The 12,655-nt window shown below is 48.1% G+C and overlaps 1 protein-coding gene across 3 annotated transcripts in view; it reads left to right on the top strand.

Annotated features, from left to right (window-relative positions):
- TSPAN18 (tetraspanin 18) overlaps nucleotides 1–12,655 on the top strand; it is a 177,546-nt gene that overhangs the window by 31,317 nt on the left and 133,574 nt on the right. The gene's annotated exons all lie outside the window — the stretch shown is intronic.

The raw sequence follows: 12,655 nt of genomic DNA, 5'->3' as shown, positions 1-12,655 counted from the left end.
CAACCCAGACATTTCTTCAGTGTTGGGGAGCATGGCTGAGGTGTGAGGAGAGAGAGGCTGGCGCCAAGGTGGGGTCTCACTGGGGCCGGCGGCTGCCCCATGAGTGGGCCGCCCATCTTGGTCACTCTTCAGGGTCGGTCCAGGAAGTGAGGGTTGAAGCATGGGAGAGAGTGAGCCCTCCCAGGGAAGGCAGAGCACTTCCCCTCTCCCCACTTCCACACCCACCATAGTCTTGGGATTGTGAGAAGAAAAGACCTTCCTAGAATGACTCCCCCACCCTCCATCTCAGGACTCTCTTTTGGATACAGTTCACATTCCAGGATGGAAATGACAATAGAAAAGTCTTGGTTTTCTTCTTGGGTTCCGGAAACTTCTTGGGCTGCCCACAATCCCAGGACTGGTGATGGGCTGCGTGGCCTCATGGAAGGTTCCTGAATGAAGAGCCAGGACATCTGTCCTCTGGCCCAGTCTGGATCACCACTGTACCTCAAGGGTCCTCAGAAATCATTTCTCTCATGGGGCCTCATTTTTCTCACCAGTAGAATGGGCAGCAATGACTGGAATCTCTGTCCCAGGCCTTATGGCCTCAGTGTCTGAGGTTCCCAGCCCCAGGCTGAACCAGAGGAAGTGACGGGTGTGGTGAGGCAGCAGGGAAGCAGAGAGGGGGTGGGGGCTTGGGGAAGGTTGTGAAGAGGAAGGACCTTGGAGGCTCTGAGGAGATTTGACTGCCAGTGTTGGCCAAAGGCTGCCTCAGACCCTCAGTGGAAAGACCACAAAGCCTGAGAGGCAGATGGACTGAGTTTGAGGCCTGTCTGATGGGAAGCCTCGGATCAACCAGCGCCAACTGAGATCTTCTGCATGCCAAGCTCTGTGCTGGGCACAGGCCCCGCACCGTCCATTCAGTCCTCATAACGGCCCTATGGTCTTGGCACCACAATCATCTCCATCTTAGAGAGGAGAGAACTGGGCCTCAGAGACGTGAAGTGACTTGCTCAAGGTCACACAGCAGCGAGTGAGATATGGTGGAGTTTTGAAGCCCTGTCTGAACGACCCTACGATGCTCGTGTGTTTTCCTTTGAGTGCCTCCATGACTTGGATCTTAAGGTTAACCAAATCCTTTAAGCCAGATCACCTCTTTTTTTTTTTTTTTAAAGATTTTATTTATTTGTTTATTTATTTATTTGACAGAGAGAGAGAGATCACAAGTAGGCAGAGAGGCAGGCAGAGAGAGAGGGGGAAGCAGGCTCCCCGCGGAGCAGAGAGCCCGATGCGGGGCTCGATCCCAGGACCCTGAGATCATGACTTGAGCCGAAGGCAGCGGCTTAATCCACTGAGCCACCCAGGCTCCCCGCCAGATCACCTCTTGAAATCACATTGCTTGAAAGGACATAAAAATGATTTGTTTCCTTATTCTAGATTTTTGGCTTTGAAACTTGGGGCTCGTCGTGACGTCTCTGCAGGTCTTGGTTTTCTGATCTCTGAAATGGGAACATAACGTTACCCAGGGGGTTGTTCTGGGGAGAAGATGAGATGAGGGAGGTACAGACCCTTCCCTAGCTAACCCCTCACCGCCTTCCCACCCTAAGACTGCTGGTGCGAGGGTCGACGGGATGTACACACTGTGGGGTGCCATACCCCGCCGTGTGATGGCATTTGTGGTTCCAGCTGCCTCTGGCACCGTGGTTGAGAAGCACTGGGCCACTTTCTCGGTCACTGATCTGATACCCGCCTCATCATTTCACTTCTGGAGTGTACCGCCAGCCGGCTGGGGTGTCTCAGGCCGGAACCCGAGGCATGGTGGCTGGCTCCCAGAGGCAGATAACGCAAGGCCAAACGGCCCTGGGTAGATAGTGACTGGGGAGCATGAGGCCCCCGTGTCGTGCGGCTCACCCCGCCCTGCCAGCTGCCTGGGCCAAAATCTCACCCGCAGCCTCCTGGCAGCCAGCCCCGCTCCCCACAGGAAGCCACTGGCTTATCACAGAGCCGGCATCCCGCACGCTTTTCTTAATCAGGAGAAGGCACTGAAGCGAGTCAGGAAAAGCTTAACTTCCCCAGGACTTTTCTGCTGGGCATGTTTCTCCATCGGGGGAAAACCGTGGGCCTCTGTGTACAAGAGGCAAGAACCTCTTTAGCACAGAGAAAAGCAGCTGGGGTGCTTTCGTTCTCGGTTTGCCTTCAGGAGGGTTGCAGGGGAGCAAAGCGATTCGGACTCACCACCCAACCCCCTCGTTAGCTAGGAAACAGTCGCGTAGAGTCCCGGGAACGTACAAAGAGGACTATCACCGGGAGGCAGACAAGCATGTACCACTGTGGGAAACGTCTGCTGGCCTCTGGGGCCTGGACTGGTGGAGGCTGGGTCCCAGCTCTGCTCTTCGGGAGCTCTATGGCTCCCGTGAGTGATTTGGTGTCCAGAGTCTCAGTTTTCTCACCTGCCAAATGGCCAGATAACATGTGCCTCATTGGGTGGCTGTGATGGGGAGGACCTTCCTGCTTGCTTTGAACAACGGAAGTCCCCTGGGATCATGTGGCCTCCCAAGGTGACCCCCTTGAAGAGGCTTGGGCTCTTGGGATGGATGAGCTGGGTGTTTGTGACCAAACAGGGAGGTTGCCGTGGAGACACATACCTCTTTCCGAATGCGTGGTCTAAAAAAGGGCCAAGAGGGGGGCCTGGGTTGTATCAGCTCTCTGTTCTGACACCCCGGCGTGTGGGGCACACCCCAGGTGTGGGTGTGAACACTTCTTCCTGAGCCTTTATCCCGTGCTTTACACTTCCCTCCCGACGACATTTACAGGACCCTTTCTGTAGATAATCGCTGATCCTCCCCACACCCCAAGATATAGGTGTTAATAAGCTCTTTATAGGTGAGGATAGCTGGGATTCAGAGAAATTGTAAAGTATTCCGGGTTTCATGTCCAAAAAGTGGTCAGACTGGGACCTAAACACAGGCCTCCTGTCCTAAGGATGCTGTGTTGGCCACAGCACCGCACAGCACCCACAGTGCCCTCAAATCTATCCCATGTGGCACTCACCCTTCTACACCTACGAGGTCTACAGCCGCTCCCCACAGCACCGCGGTGGCTTCCCACGTGGCCAGTGACAGCACTCGTATACCCTCCGTGACTCCCCAGAGCACCCCCAGAGACACCCACAGTATCCACAAGGCCCCCCTCAGGACTCAGGGCATCACCCTGACTCACTCATTGTGGCCCTCCTCCTGCATTCTCCACCCAGCCTTGCATGGAATTCGGAGCTCTGGGAGAAAGACGTCCCCCGATGGTTTTAATCTCCCCAGCCAGCCCTCTCCAGCAGGCTGAGTGAGCTAGTGAAGGCAGTTTCGAGGAAGCTGGGGCTCTTCCCCGTCCTGAGATCTGACAACAAGAAGCAGGTGCAAGGATGGGATGACAGAAGCCTGGCTGCCCCAGGAGAACCTGTACCCGGGTTCCAGTTTATCTCCTTTTTCTTTTGTTGCTCATGCTTTTGGGTGTCATACCTTAAAATCTATGGCCATATCCAAGGTCAAAAAGATTTACCCCTTTGTTTTCTTCTAGGAGTTTTATGGTTTTTAGCTCTTATATGTAGGTCACAGGTCCATTTTGAGGTAAGTTGTGTATATGGTGTGAGGTAGGGGTCCAACTTCATTCTTGGGCACATGGTTATCCAGTTCTTCCAGCCCCGCTTGTTGAAAGGACTGTTCTTTTCCCATTGATTAGTCTTGGCACTCTTATAGAAAATCAACTTGCTTTGGGGTCTAGGTTTGTTTCTGGGCTCTCAGTTCTGTTCCATTGGTCTATGTGTTCTTAAGCCTGTACCATGTTGTTTTTTATTCTTATAGCTTTATATGTAACTCCTGGAGGAGCCCTAGTCTATTCTAAAGCTCCCTGGTGATTCTAATGTAGCTCCTAATGTCCCTGGAATTTAAGAGGAAGATGAGGGCGGTTGGGAGACTTCCAGAATGATCTAGAGCAGTGCAACATGGAGAGGATGCCGCCCTGAGGGAAGCCGTGGTTATCGGGGTAAAGAGGTCATGATGGAATTGAGAGAAGTCAGGAAGGGAGATGTTCCGATCCTCCCCAATCCTGGGAAGACCTTGGAGCTGCCAAAGGTGAGAGTGGAAGCCAGTGGTCTCGCTGAGCTTGATGAACCTCCTACCCACCCCCAGGATGATTTGGAGCAAGATCTGGATGCTAGTCACAGCTCCGTTCCCCTGCGTGACCTCGGGCAGATTGCTTGACATCACTAAGCCCCTCACTGCCTCTGTAAGGTGGATTGGTACCCTCTGCCCCTGGTGCAGAGGATTGAGTGGGGGTCAACAGGTCAGCTCTGGAAAGGCTGAGAGGGACTTGAAGACAACTGAATGCTTGGTGGAATATCTACCGATTTGCCCGGTCGGCAGTTTCCTGCCCACCTGTCTCTATGGACTTGGGGTGTGTGGCCTCCATTGTCACCTATGTTGTCTTGGGCTGCCCTGGGCAGGCTGTGACAGCTCCAAGTGTCTTATTCTGCTGAGCTCAAATATATTTTCTGGTACCCTCCGATTGCTCGGCCGCAGAGAAGAGGCATCACCCCCTCCCCTCCAGGCTGCTCTCTGGCATCCCCACTTCACACACTTTACCCTTTGCTGGTGAAAGGTCATCGCTACCTCTGCCTTCCTCCAAGGATGCAGGTCTCGGTGCACTCCTGACGTCCTGTTCTCTTGACCCTCCTCTGGGAGGACTGTAGCATGAACTGGGCATTTTCACAGTTCAACCCTCAGAGCTAAGGCCAGAGCTCCGGCCATGTTCTGACCCCCACCAAGGTGGGTGGAACCAGCACCTCCCTCGGTCCAGACCTCATACTTCTGTTCATTCAGCCGACGAGGCATGGGGTCTGGTGATTCCGGCATTCCGGTTGGATTCAAGCTCTCATCTTTTCATTGGTTCTTGCTACATACCTCATTTTCCACCTAGTATTTATAAATCAGGGGGCAGTTTCTTGCAGGAGGGAAAGCACAGCTTTAGCACTAGACGAACTTCAGGGCTGTTGTTTAGCTACTTATGAGCTCGGGCAGATGAACTCCGTTTACTCTCCTGTTACGTGAAGATAGTCATTGCTGTTGTGGGCATCGTAGTCAAGATTCAATGAGATGATGAATATCAGGTGTGTAGCCCATCACCTGGGAAGGAAGCAACATTCCAGAAAGGGTGGGTATCATTATGGAGTGCAAGGTGGGGTGTGAGCCTTGAGTTTCAGCCCAGGAAGGAGCCCCAGCTGCCGGGCCTCCTCTCCCTCCTGGCTTCCCCATCATGCTCTGGCCAGGACACGTGTGTGAGGGGACAGAATGACAGGTTCTCACCACCCCAGTTTCCTGCTCTCTCAGCCCAACGTCTGCCAGAACTTTCTGGCCTCAGGCCAGCCCTGTGTCCATATGTAACTCTTGACAGCAACCTGGTCTTTTTCTGCCCTCTTGGATTCTTTCCATCCCAAACCTTTTCCTTCCTTTCTTTTTCAAGTGTTTGAAATTTACACAAGAAGGTTCATCCGAGGGCCGGATGCAACCTTGTCCCTGGGAGGAGACAAAGCCTGTGGAGCTTTTCCCTGGGAGATGCTCCCTCTCCGTGACATGGTTGGCTGTGAGAGCGAGGCCAGACAGACCCCTTCGTTCTGTGGGGTGACTGGTCCTCAATGTCATGGAGAGATACTAATAAGTCTTCATTTTCTTCATCTAAAGACAGAGCAAATCATTGCTTTTCTGCTCCCGCCACAAAACTGAGCAGAATGTGCCCTTAAGAAGCTTTATTATTATTATCGTTGTTGTTTTAGTAGTGACATATATTCGCACTGTGAATCATGGCTGAAGCACTTTCAAATGGCCGGGCAGGACATAGAGGGAGGAATAGGAACATCGCCATCAGATGCCTGTCAGCAACAGAGAGGGAAAGTGACTTGCTCAAGGTCTCACAGCTATTAGGTATGTCTTTCTCCTTCCCACTGGGTCTGGTGATCACTCTGCTGTGCCCGGCTGCCTCTTTTATTAATTCAGAATGTGAAATAATATTTTATCATTAACAGCCTAGAAAAATAAAAGGGAAAAGCCCAGATCAGCCGGCAGTGCAGTTGTCTTAGCTGGGGTTTGGTTTAATGACCTGCCCAGAGCTGCTGATGTGAGAAGAAATGAGTGACGTCCTCTCCTTGGACCTTGGGGGTCACTAAGGTGTCTCCCTCCCTGGGGTCTGGGCAGGGTTCTGTTAGGATAGAAGGGCACTGTGGGATGGAGGAAGGAGAGCAAACTCTGGACCCTGAAGGATTTTTTTTTAAATATATATTTTTTTATTTTAAAAGATTTTATTTATTTATTTGACAGACAGGGATCTCAAGTAGGCAGAGAGGCAGGTAGAGAGAGAGGAGGAAGCAGGCTCCCCGCTAAGCAGAGAGCCCGATGCGGGGCTCGATCCCAGGGCCCCGGGACCGTGACCTGAGCTGAAGGCAGAGGCTTAACCCACTGAGCCACCCAGGTGCCCCAGGATTTTCTTTTTAAATAGACTTTTTCTTCTAGAGCAGTTTGAGGTTCACAGCAAAACTGAGGGAAAGTGTAGAGAGTTCTCACATTCTCACTCACCTGCTGCTTCCCCAGCGTGGACAGCCCACACCACAGAAGCCGCACTGACACGTTCTTACCACCCGAAGCCTGGAGTTGGCGTTCCAGTTCACTGCTGGGGGCGTGCCTTCATTCTGTGGGTTAGGACAAATGTGTAATGCCATGTACCCACCACAATCGTGTCCTACAGAACCGTTTCACTGCCCTCCAAGTCCTCTGTACTCTGCCAGTTCATCCCTCGCTCCCCACTAAGCTGCTGATCTTTCCATTGCCTCCATAGTTTTGCCTTTTCCAGAATGTCCTATCATTAGAATCATACAGGATGCAGCTTTTTCAGAATAGCTTTTTTTCACTTAGAAATATGCATTTAAGGGGCACCTGGGTGGCTCAGTCAGTTAAGTGTCCGACTCTTGGCTCAGGTTGTGATCTCGGGGTCATGAGATGGAGCCCTGCATCTGGCTCTGGGCTCAGCAGGAAGTCTGATGGAGGATTCTCTCCCTCTGCCCCTCCCTACTTCCGGCAGTTACTTGCTTGCGTGGGTGCGCGCTCTCTCTCAAACAAATAAATAAATCTTAAAAAAAAAAAAAAAAAGAAATATGCCTTTAAACTTCTTCCATGTCTTCTCATGACTCGACTGCTCATTTTTGCTCTAAGTTTTTTATTTTGGTAAAATATACATAACATATCGTTTACTGCTTTCACCATTTTCAAGTGTACAGTTTAGAGGTATTAAATACATTCACAGTGTTGTGCAGCCGTTCCCCACCGTCCATTCCCTGGACTCCTTTCATCTTGTAAAACTGAAACTCTATACCCGTTGAACACTAACGCCCTATTCCCCTTTCCTCCCAGCCCCTGGTAACCCCCCTTCTTCTTCCTGGCTCTGTGATTTGGAGTCCTCTGAGTGTACCTTATATAAATGGAATCATACAGTATTTGTGTGTTGGGATTATTTTGTGTGTGTGCAGGTGCGTGTGTGTGCACGTGCGTGTGTCCCTGGATTATTTCACTTCACGTAATGTCTTTGACATCCATCGTGCTGTAGCAGGTGTCAGAATTTTCACGCTGAATATTTCAATGTCTGTATGTACCCAAGCTTATTTATCCACTCACCTGCCAAAGGACATCTTGGTTGCTTCCAAAGGAAGAATAAAGCTGCCTCAAACATCTGCATGTAGGTTTGGGTCCATAGGTTTTGGTATTAGGTTAACTGCCGGTTTCATAGATTGAGTTAGAATGCATTCCTTCTGCTTGTCTCTTCTGGAAGAGATTTCTGAGAATTGGTACATATTCTTCCTTATATGTTTGGTGGAACTCACCAGTGAATCTGGCCTGTGTTCTGTTTTGAAATGTTATTCGTTATTGGTTCAATGCATTTAATAGATCCAGGCCTATTAAACTGTCTATTCTTGTATGAGTTTGGGCAGATTGTGTCTTTCCAGGACTTGGTCTATTTCATCCAAGTTATCAAATTTATGGACCTAGAATCAGTAATTGTATTCTTTTCTTATCCTTCTAACATTCATGGGAACTCTGGCGATGTCCCCTCTTTTGGTTTTGATATTAGCAATTTGTGTCTTCTCTCTTATATTCTTAGTCAGCCTGGCTAGAGGCTCATTGATTTTACCAATATTCTCAAAGAACCAGCTCTTGGTTTTGTTGATTTTTTTCTATTGATTTCCTGTCCTATGGAACCCATGTTTTGATTATAGATCTATTACCGTCTCAGGGATCATGAGAGTAAATCCCTTCTGTTCTCTGATTCTTAGCTTCCATATCTGCACAATGGGCGTGGTGACATCACCTAGCCCAGAGTTAGTTTGAAGGCAAATAGCAAATGCGAGCCCACATTCATTGATTCACAAATACATGTTCAGCCCCTGTTGTGTACCCGGTACAGTGCTACATGCTGAGATCGTAGTGAACAAAACAGCCAGGTCTCCATCCTCACGGTGCTTATCTTCTGTTTGAGGAAGAGAGACCAACAAATAAACTGAACGTCAGGCAGCACGAGATGCAGGAAGGGACAGAGGCCAGAGAGTGGCTGGGGGTTTATTGTTTCGGGGAAGGGGCTCCGGGAAGGCCTTCCTGATCAGATATTATTTGAGCAGAGACCTGAACACAGTGAAGCTTTGACTTGTGTCTAGGGGAGAAGCATTCCTGGTGAAGGGAACAGCAAGAGTCAGGGCCATTAGGCAGGTGGGTGTCTGACATGTTGGAGCACCAGCGAGGGGGTCACTGTGCTGGAGTGAGGCTGGCGTGGAAGCAGAGGAACCGCCAGCTGGGGTAAGGGCTTTGCATTTTGATCCTAAGTGTGATGGGAAGCCAGTAAGCACAGAAGAGATAGGATGCAACTGACATGTTACCAAGATCAATCTGGCTGCTGGGTGGAGAAAAGGCCATACATAGGGGATGGGGAGGCCAGGGGGGAGGCTGATGTTAGAATCCGGGCATGAGAGGAAGTGATCTGGAAAGGCAAAATGGTGGTGGAGGTTCTGAGAAGCCCAAACATTCTTGATGCATTTTGAAAGTAGAGCTGACAGAACCACTGATGGGTTGGATGGGGTTGGAGAGGAGTTGGGGATAATCATAGAGTTCGTGCCTCTAGATGGGGGTCTTGGGTGGGCTAGGCTTTGGTTGGATGGGAAAGGAGAATATATGGACTTCTGTTTTGGGGCATTTTAAGTTGAAGCTCTTATGAGCCATCCAAATGGCAAGTGGCAAGAATGTGGATGGGGGTACACACCTAGAGTTCAGGGGTGAGGTCAGGGATGGAGAGACAAATTTGGAAGCCATAGTTTATTATAGAGAGTATTTCAAACCCCAGGCCTTAATGAGATCATCTAGGGAGTGTGCGTAGGTAGAGAAGATGAAGGGGGATGTGGGGTCTTTGGAGACCTGGGGAAGTTGCCCATTCATGGCTCTCTGGAGCTGCCCAGTGAGTGGCCCATCCTGGACACTAGAACAGACGATCTTATTTTCACAGTGTCCTGGGAGCTGTTGAGTGGCACAGAATGAGGAAGAGATGGCAGCTCCGAGAGCAAGACCTGGGCATAGTGCCTGCTCTGAAGGAAAGCCCTGTAAAGCTGTCAATGCCTGACGTAAAATAGAACAACAGTGGCTGGGTATTTGACACTTGAGGAATAGGATTTTATTGGTACTTGCCTCCCGTAGGTCACAAAATTATTTTTGGTAATAACAATGAAATAAAATTAATTCTCATAATGGCCAGACAAGAAACACGGAGAGTGAAACTTCCTTTTAGCGGACTTCACACACATATAACCAGGCCAGTTGACAAACAAACATTAGAGCACAAAAAGGGGAAAAGTAATGGGCTCGTACTTTTTAATTACATTAATGGATATCTTGAAAAAAGAAAGACATACTCAAGGAAAGTTCCAGAAGAGTGAACTCCACACAGTTCGGAGGATGACCTGTGAAGACATGGTAGTGGTGGTGGTGATGGAGCCAGTTTCTTTGTCTTCATCCTCACAATCACTGCGCTATCATTGGTTAGTTCAAACCTACTGTTTGCATGGGAGAATAGCTAGTGGCATAGGGCTGGAGATGAAAACTCCAGAGATTCTGAATCCTTATTCTGGAAATGAACGTGCTTAGCAGAATCCACTTGCACTGGGTCTGGCTCTATAAGAGGTGTTCTTTTTTTTTTTTTTTAAAGATTTTATTTATTTATTTGACAGACAGAGATCAGAAGTAGGCAGAGAGGCAGGCAGAGAGAGAGGAGGAAGCAGGCTCTCCACGGAGCAGAGCGCCCAATGCGGAGCAGAGAGCCCAATGCGGGGCTTGATCCCAGGACCCTGGGATCATGACCTGAGCTGAAGGCGGAGGCTTTAACCCACTGAGCCACCCAGGCGCCCCATTTAAGAGGTGTTCTTTGAACCAACTTCCACGTAAACACAGTGCCTATTAAGCTCTAAGTAATGAAACTGTGCTCATTTGAAGATTACATACATATTGTTAAAACTCACCTAAGACATTGATGAAAGATAGTGAAGGCAATACAAACAAATGGAAAGATATACCATGCTCATGGATTGGTAGAATTAATATTGTTAAAATGTCCATACTGCCCAGGCCATCTACAGATTTAATGCATTCCCTATCAAAATACCGATAGTATTTTTCACAGAACTAGAACAAATAATCCTAAAATTTGTATGGAACCACAAAAGACCCTGAATGGCCAAAGTAATCTTAAGGAAGAACAAAGCTGGAGTTACTACAATCACAGATTTCAAGATATACTTCAAAGCTATAATAAAAAAGATATGCTACTGGCACAAAAATAGACAAGTAGATCAATGGAACAGAGTAGAGAGCCCAACGTATCCAAAATCTACAAAGAACGTTTCAAACTCAACACCTAAAGAATAAATAATCCAGTCAAGAAATGGGCAGAAAACACGGACAGACATTTCTCCAAAGAAGTCATACAAATGGCCAACAGATGCATGAAAAAAGTGCTCAACAACACTCAGCAGCAGGGACATACAAATCAAAACCACAGTAAGATACCACCTCACACCAGTCAGAATGGTCAGGAAATGACAGACATTGGCAAGGATGCAGAAAAAAGGGACCCCTCCTGCACTGTTGGTGGGAATGCAAGCTGGTGCAGCCACTCTGGAGAACAGTATAGAGGTTCCTCAAGAAGATGAAAATAGAGCTACCCTATGACCCAGCAACTGCACTACTATGACCCAGCAATCTGCATCCTAATGTTTATAGAAACAGTGTCCACAATAGTGAAACTATGGAAAGATCCCAGATGTCCATCGATAGATGAATGGATAAAGAAGATGTGGTATCTATCTATCTATCTATCTATCTATCTATCTAATCATCTGTCTTATCTATCCACACAATGGAATATTACTCAGCCATAAAAAAATGAAATATTGCCATTTGCAACAATGTGAATGGAACTAGAGGCTATTATGCTAAGTGAAATAAGTCAATCAGAGAAAGACAATTATCATATGATCTCACTGATATGTGGAATTTAAGAAACAAAACAGATTGACATAGGGAAAGGGAGGGAAAAATAAAACAAGAGGAGATCAGAGAGGGAGACAAACCAGAAAAGACCCTGAATCACAGGAAACAAACTGAGGTCTGCTGGAGGGGAGAGAGGGGGGGATGGGGTCACTGGGTGATGGGCATTAGGGAGGGCATGTGATGTAATGAGCACTGGGGGTTATATACTGAACTGCCCTCTGAAACTAATAATACACTATATGTTAATTAACTGAATTTAAATTAAAAAAAGAATAGCCCAAAAATAACCCCACACTTATATGGTCAATTAATCTATGACAAAGGAGGCAAGAATATACGATGGGGAAAAGCCAGTGTCTTCAACAATGGTGTTGCAGAAACTGGACAAAATGGCTACTGTCAGGAAGACAAGAATGCAAATGAATGAAAATGGTCCACTTTCTTACGCCACACCCAAAAATAAATTCAAAATGAATTAGAGACCCAAAGGTGAGGCCTGAAACCAAAAGACTCAAAGAAATCATAGTCAGTAATCTCTCTGATATTGGCCTTAGCAACTTTTTTATGGATCTGTCTCCTCAGGCTGGAGGGAACAAAAACAAAAACAAACTATTGGGACAACACAAAAATAAAAAAAGCTTTTTTCACACAGCCAAGAAAACCATCCATGAAAAGACAAGGCAACCTCCTGAATGAGAAAAGGTATTTACAAATAATATATTTGATAAGGGGTTCATATCAAAAAGACATAAAGAATTTATAAAAATGAATACCAGAGAAACAACTATTCTGATTTCAAAAATGGGCAGAGAAACCGAATAGGCTTTTTCCAGAGAAGGCATGCCGACGGCCAGCGGACGCATGAAAAGATGCTCAACCTCACTCATCATCTGGGACACGCAGATCCCAACCACAGGGAGACATCAGCTCCCAACCAGTCAAAATGGCTACTGTCAGGAAGACAAGAAACAGCAAGGGTTGGCGAGGATGTGGAGAAAGAGGAACCGTCATGCCCTGTTGGGGGGAATGCAGACTGGGGCAGGCACTCCGGAAAACAC

The sequence above is a fragment of the Meles meles genome, chromosome 8 (assembly GCF_922984935.1).
Source record: "Meles meles chromosome 8, mMelMel3.1 paternal haplotype, whole genome shotgun sequence".
In the NCBI taxonomy this organism is placed as follows: Eukaryota; Metazoa; Chordata; class Mammalia; order Carnivora; family Mustelidae; genus Meles; species Meles meles.
The sequence above is the reverse complement of the archived record's forward strand: the minus strand, read 5'-3'. Positions and strand labels throughout refer to the sequence as shown.